Raw genomic sequence first — 6610 nt, 5'->3', positions numbered from 1 at the left:
TCAGAACCAGCTGTGCTTGAAGCTACAAACATTAATTATATGTCCACCTTCATTGCTTTTTATGGCACTGACATGTAGCTGAATTTTTGTTTCAGATTGTAATTGCAAGGGAGGCAGCTGCCATGAAGAAGAAATTCACTTTGTGAGAACACCAGTAGTGGTCTTGCACAGGCATGAAGTGTTCAGGCAGAGTCCTGCAGCTATTTTCACATTCAAACAAAGTTTCCACAGAAATTTTACTCAAAAAATACTTTACAGCAGGACTGAAGTAAGTGTAAAGATAATGGTAATGATCCAAATGTAAACAGCAACTGTTAAAGAAGCATTCAGTGTGATAGCATTTTAGTTGACAGGCATAATCCAATTACTCTGATTTTGTGCTAGCATGATTCCAGAAAAAATTACACAAATTAGATTAATTTTTCCAAGCTATTATTCCAAAAGATGTGAAGTAATTACACAAGCATCTAAGCTAAATTTCTTCTCTTCAAGACGTGAAAACATGTATAGTGCACAGGTTTTCTTTAGTGTATAAAGAAATGAGAGAAGATGAAGTGGAGAAAGGGTCTGGGTAAATTAGGAGAACAGGGGGAGGAATGATATGGGAAGATGAGTCTGAGACCAGAAGGGAAAAACACAGAACAGGAAGGACCCATAGAAGGAAGAGGTGAAGATAAGCAAGAGGTAAGGCACATCCTCCATCTTTAAAAATTCTGACAAAGATACTTCCTTTAAGAGAGTATGAGCTTAACATGGGACATCAAACACTATGTTGAATCAGGACAGTTGTAGATTTGCAGGAAGAAATTTATACCTGGTGTTCCATTTCCCTGAAATCTCTATACCTCGTATATTCAAGTTGTCTCAGAATGGCCATGCTTGTGGTGCCCACACAGGAAAAACAAGCTCTTTCTAAACAGACTACCTGACTTGTGTCTCACATCATGCAAGCAATTATACCATTGACATTTATAAATATTCAGCTATACAGAATATCCCCAAATCCTTTTTGATAGAAATCTTTTCTAAACTGGAGTTTGGGAAGGGGTACAAATAGTAATGTCAAAGTAGTCTTCTTGACTTTCAGTTAACAGGATCAATGCCATTGAAGAAAACAAAATTTCTCCAGATCTGTACTGGTATAATTGAGGGCAGCACCTGACCCTGTGCCATACTCACCTAACATTTAAGAGGGCAGGGTGCTCTTCTCCAGCTGTATACTTTCATAATCTTTGAGTCTAACAGAACCAGCTGAACAACTTTGAGGGATATTTTCTCATCCAATTGAAGAAATTGAAGAAAAGAGAAGAGAGGAAGGCTTGCATTGGAGGTAAGACCACCCAATTAATTAGCTCACTTTCGCTAAGCTTCTGGAGGTGGCTTGAACATTCCAACATAACTTGAAAGAAGAAAGTTTGAACAGCCATTCCCTCGCTAAATCAAAGAGGGAAAAAAAATACTTCTGTTTCATGGAGGCTAGCTGCAGCTGGCAGAGGTCAAAGAGAGCATAGCCATGATACTGTTGCTCTCTTCTGAATCTGAAATGAAATCAGTAGTATACACTGCAATGCAGTCAACAGTGAAATTACTTCCAACTGGGTTGTGGCTATTTTTGCTAATCACGGCTAGAGTTTAACTGGCTGTTTGCTCCTGAAGAATCTGTGTAAAGAGAGGGAAGATAATACACTGATGAAAATTGCTGTTTCTGTTCAACATCCTATACTCAACAGTTTTTGCTAGGCTCCTCTAAATATAGCAGCACATGTTTGGTGGTAGATGCTGCACACACTGTTCAGATTCACAGCACTGCGTGGGAGCAGTGACCTTCCCAAATGCCTTGTGTGCAAATCACTCCCACAGCCTTCCTCAACCTCAGCTGCATCCATTTCTTCTTTAATAGTGCAACAAAATTGCATCAGGGAACTAATTTCCACTGGCTATGTTCTTCTTTTCATTCATGCATTTTTCAATTTTACCCACACAAGTAAATGGGACTCAGATAGACTTGTAATTAAAGTGACTGACGCTCCAAGGATGATTCAGATGTTTACTGATGGACATGAGTTCCACCAGAAATGCCAATTAACTGAACTTATATAACTTTCTTCAAAACGTTTCAGGCAGGTCATTTTGCTGGAGCAGGACATAGATTTGGTGTTCCTAACAGCTCTGTGAGGAAACCTGGAGCAGTGTGGGTGTCCCCACACAGGGCAGGTCCAGCAGCCAGGCTCCTATTCCTGCAGCAGGTGCTGCTGGCCTGCCCATCCCCACTGAGGGTTGCTGGATGTCTCCAGTACCTCCTGGCAGCAACTCCCAGCTTTGTCCCAGAGCCGCAGGTGATTTCCAGAGCCTCTGCCCACAGCAAACTGTCAGTGACAGTCATTCCAGTCGCAGGCTGCTGGCTTGAAGGAGCCTCTGGTTCACGTGAAATTTGGGTCAGAGAAAGATTTCCTTCTAAAATGCGGAAAACAATGGCAAATCTGTAAAGCTGCACACCTGGTTTCAGGGCAGTTTTTGTATCCTTCTAAGGTATGAAAATCATATGGTCTGTATCAGCTGTAAGCTTTGATTAAAAGACCAAGGGGAATCTTATATCCACATGCAAATCCTCACAGCCCCAATCCTGCAGTTTATAATGCTCAGGCAGACTGCTGTGCTCAAGTGGAGCACTATTAACTTTAATGTGGATTCCAGCCATGCATTTTCAATTGCTACATCAGAGGCTGAAATTATATGCATGCAGGGGCAGGTGTTGTCTACTGCATCTTCTACTGTGTGGAGCGGGTTGTGAGCATTTAACAAAGGACAATAAAAATATCATAATAATAACAACAATAGCAATAGTAAATACAATTTTAAAAAGAATAGATTATAACACCATCTACAACATTCAGCTTCAATTTTCTTTGAGTAAAAAAACCAACTTTGATTGGAGTAAACTAGGATTTGTGACCCACTATGCAGCAGGCTGAGCCCAATTTGAGAAAATTCTTCCCAGAATATTGAATTGTTTTGCTGAATAGGAAACATCTTTGTATAGAGTTGTTTAAATAAGAAACTTTTTATACCTCATGCAGCTTTCAAATTTCGGATCATAGACTAGTGATGGACTTTTTCAGGGCTGGAGGGACTCAGCTGAGATTCAGCAGACCCACAGCTCTCTTCTCAGCACCTAGGCCTGGCACATTCACCCTCTCCAGGACCTCTGGATCACTTTTTCCCAAACTCCAGAGCTATGTGGGCAGCTCTCAGTCAAACCTCTCCCCTAACCTCCGGGCCTGTTGAGTCTGGAGAAGAGCAGATTGAGGGGAGACCTCACTGCAGTCTGCAACTTCCTCATGAGGAGGAGAGGAGGGGCAGCACTGATCTCTTCTCTGTGTTGACAGTGGCAGGACCTGAGGGAATGGCCTGAAGTTGTGTCAGGGAAGGTTTAGGTTGGTTATTAGGAAAAGGCTTTTCACCCAGAGGGTGGCTGGGCACTGGAACAGCTCCTCAGGGAAGTGGTCACAGCACCAAGCCTGACAGAGCTCAGGAAGTGTCTGGACAACACTCCTGGGCACATGGTGTAATTTATCAGGCCGTCCTGTGCATGGCAGGAGTTGGATCATCATGGATCCCTTCCAATGCAGAATATTCTGTGACTCCATAAACTGCAGAGAAGCAAAAATTTGCAGCCATCCCACTCTTTTGTTAACTCTCCTCACTATAAAAACACGAAAGTAATTTGAATTCATTTGCTTCAAGATAACTGTATCTTTTAACTGGACCATTCTCTGGGAAACTTAAGGGACATATAATGTTCTATATTTTCTCCCATATAGGCACTGTGCACCAAATAATTTTCATTATTAATTTTGGTAATATAAATAGCTCAATCTCCTGAAGTTTGTTCTTTACAACATTTTCTTGGTGCATTTTCTGGACCTATTTCTGTATTCAGATAGCTAATGTTCTTCTGAGAGGAATGCAACCCAGCAATGCCACACTGCCAGTTAAGTTTATCCTTTTGCTCCTGTCTGACACTTCTGTGCTTGTGTATAAGGAACAGCTCAGGGTGAGAGACCTCTTTTTGTGTCTCTCCTGGCCACAGTTTTATCACTATTTATTTTGCCTTCCACTGATTTTAGATTTATGTAATGCTACACTTACCTACAGTTCACCAAGAAAAACATTCAATAAATCAGGTATAATCGTCATTCCTGAACAATTACCATAGAAAATCCCGTTATATGAAGATCCAGAAACTTGTAAAAATCTGCTTATTTCTGAAATATCCACATCCTTAAGAGAAGAACTGCTGTTTTTCAAAGCTGATCTTAAACTACTAGGTATATATATAAAGATCTTAGAAATTATTTGTAAATTTGTGACATCCAGTCTGGATAGGATAGATTTAATGCACTCATCTCAGAGCTTCAGGAGAATCTTGCTTAGAAATATAAACTAAGACAAAATGGAGAAATTCCCTCTGGCCTCATCTAGATTTTAAATCCAGGGAAATCTTTTCTATCTATATATTTTAGCTTACATATTTGCTGGAAATGCTAAGGGGGATTATATCTAACCTGGCACACCAATTAAAATTTGAAATCCTGAAAGATTACTTCCCTAACCACATCCTCTCACAGCAGATTATGACACATTACAAGAAACTCCTGATACAAATTCATTAGGTCTTTCTCAAGTATGAGATATAAAGGGCCTCATAAATCATTCTTAAATACTATAAATTACTTATATCTTGATTATAGATTATTATTAGATTATAAATTAGATTATTTATATTCCTTAATATTTGACCTGGAATTTCTGTTTCTCACTTGAGCCCTTGGGGTTGGGCATAAAGACTTATATGGAAATGAATAAGCCAAAATGGAAGAGAGATATAATTTAAAAAATAAAAAACAAACTAACTAAGCAAAAGTAAAATCAAACAAGCCAACAACCCCAAACTAAACAAACAGGAAACGCTCTTAGGACATCATCTTCTTGGCAAAGGCCACTACTCAGGAGGCCACTTCCCCAAGAGCCTGAGCAGTGCTGGTGCTGCTGGCTCCTGGGCAGTCCTCTCCAGCCACTCAAATTTTACTGCAGACACCTCTAGACTTGTTGAGAATCTGCTTTAATCTCAATTTTTCTGTGTTTTTGTAGCTTTCAGAAAAGCCAGGTTTATTCTATGAAGCTGTTAATTGCTGACTTGTTAGTATTAATGTGTTTGCTAAATGCCACTTGTTATAAATGAAAGAAAGAACAAAGTTTTTTACTAACCTATCACTAAACAGAGATATATTATGCTTCATAAATTATCTAAAAAATTACATTTCTTGCTGATTATTATTTTTAATAATATATGGTATTTCAATAGGAACATGTTGCCCATTACAAGTCTTTCCTAAGAGTCATAATGTAACTAGGTGAAAAAAACCAGCCTAACTTCAGTATATGTCCTAACCTTTGAGAAGAGCAGCATGACCTTAAGGGATTGAAGTTATGTCTGCCTGCCATTAAAGAGACTTGCATTAAAAACAGCAGGTTTGATAAGGGCAAGCTACAAGGAAGAGTGCATTTCTGTAAGCACAAAGGCAGCACAAAACATAAAAATAAATTTCAAAAACAGTGAGGCAGTTGAAGGAGAAGAAAGACCCTTTCAGTAAGCCACTCAGTCCGTCTGGTAAGTCCTAATAGATTTATCTTCATCCCAGTATTTAGTGCATAACTTCCCTGTGAGTAGTTAGCTCTGTTTTCCCCCTTAATAGCGGTACTCATCTACAGACTGCAGGTCTGTATTTGGATTACTCCCTTCAAACACTCAGAATCTCTAATCCTTTAAAATGCACTCTCCTATTTCTCTCTACAGACTGTGTGTTCTTTCCTCCACATTCGTAAGGTAAAAGGAAACAGAGTACATACTCTCGTAGTAATGTAATAGTTGTTTGCTAGTAACACCCAACCACATTATCATTTTCCTTCTATTTAAAACATTTTTATATTTTCTGTCTTAAATAATTGTTTGTTGAGGGATGTAGCCATACTCCCCTGCAATATGTTGACTTGATGAAGTAGTATATGCTTAGTATTGGGAAAGATATATTAATTGCTTCCTCTTAAATGGCTTCCAAGTTTCTAGTGAAGGATCCTGCTCTGTGCCTATTTTTATCCTCAATACAGTGCCAGTGCACCACCTAGGAACTTCTGGAGGAATGGAGCTACTGTCCAATGTCCAACTGTTCTTGTTGCATGCTTGGCTGGGATGACATTAAGTAGCCAAACCATGGCTTGTTTGATCTACTGCTGTGATTTTCTTGATTAGCTCTTATATTCTGGCTCCCTCACTGTATCACCCAATTCATTAATACATTTACTTCAATAATTTCCTGTTTCTAAGCCACTTACACTTTTATAGGAATCAAATTATTGACTGGGGAGAAAGTCCTTGGTCACAAAGACCATTTACTTCACCCCAGGAAATCTATTTGCTTTTTGATGCAACACAGACTGACAGAAGTCAAATTTCCGTTTTCTGTCTCATTTGGCTCAGGAAAAACTTGGCAGCATGCTGAGATGAAATGGAAGCAGAAACACAGTAAAACAGAAGGAAAGGAGACTGGGC

This window comes from Lichenostomus cassidix, chromosome Z (genome assembly GCF_008360975.1).
Source record: "Lichenostomus cassidix isolate B80296 chromosome Z, HeHo_3.0, whole genome shotgun sequence".
Lineage (NCBI taxonomy): Eukaryota > Metazoa > Chordata > Aves > Passeriformes > Meliphagidae > Lichenostomus > Lichenostomus cassidix.
Note: the sequence above shows the minus strand (reverse complement) of the source record.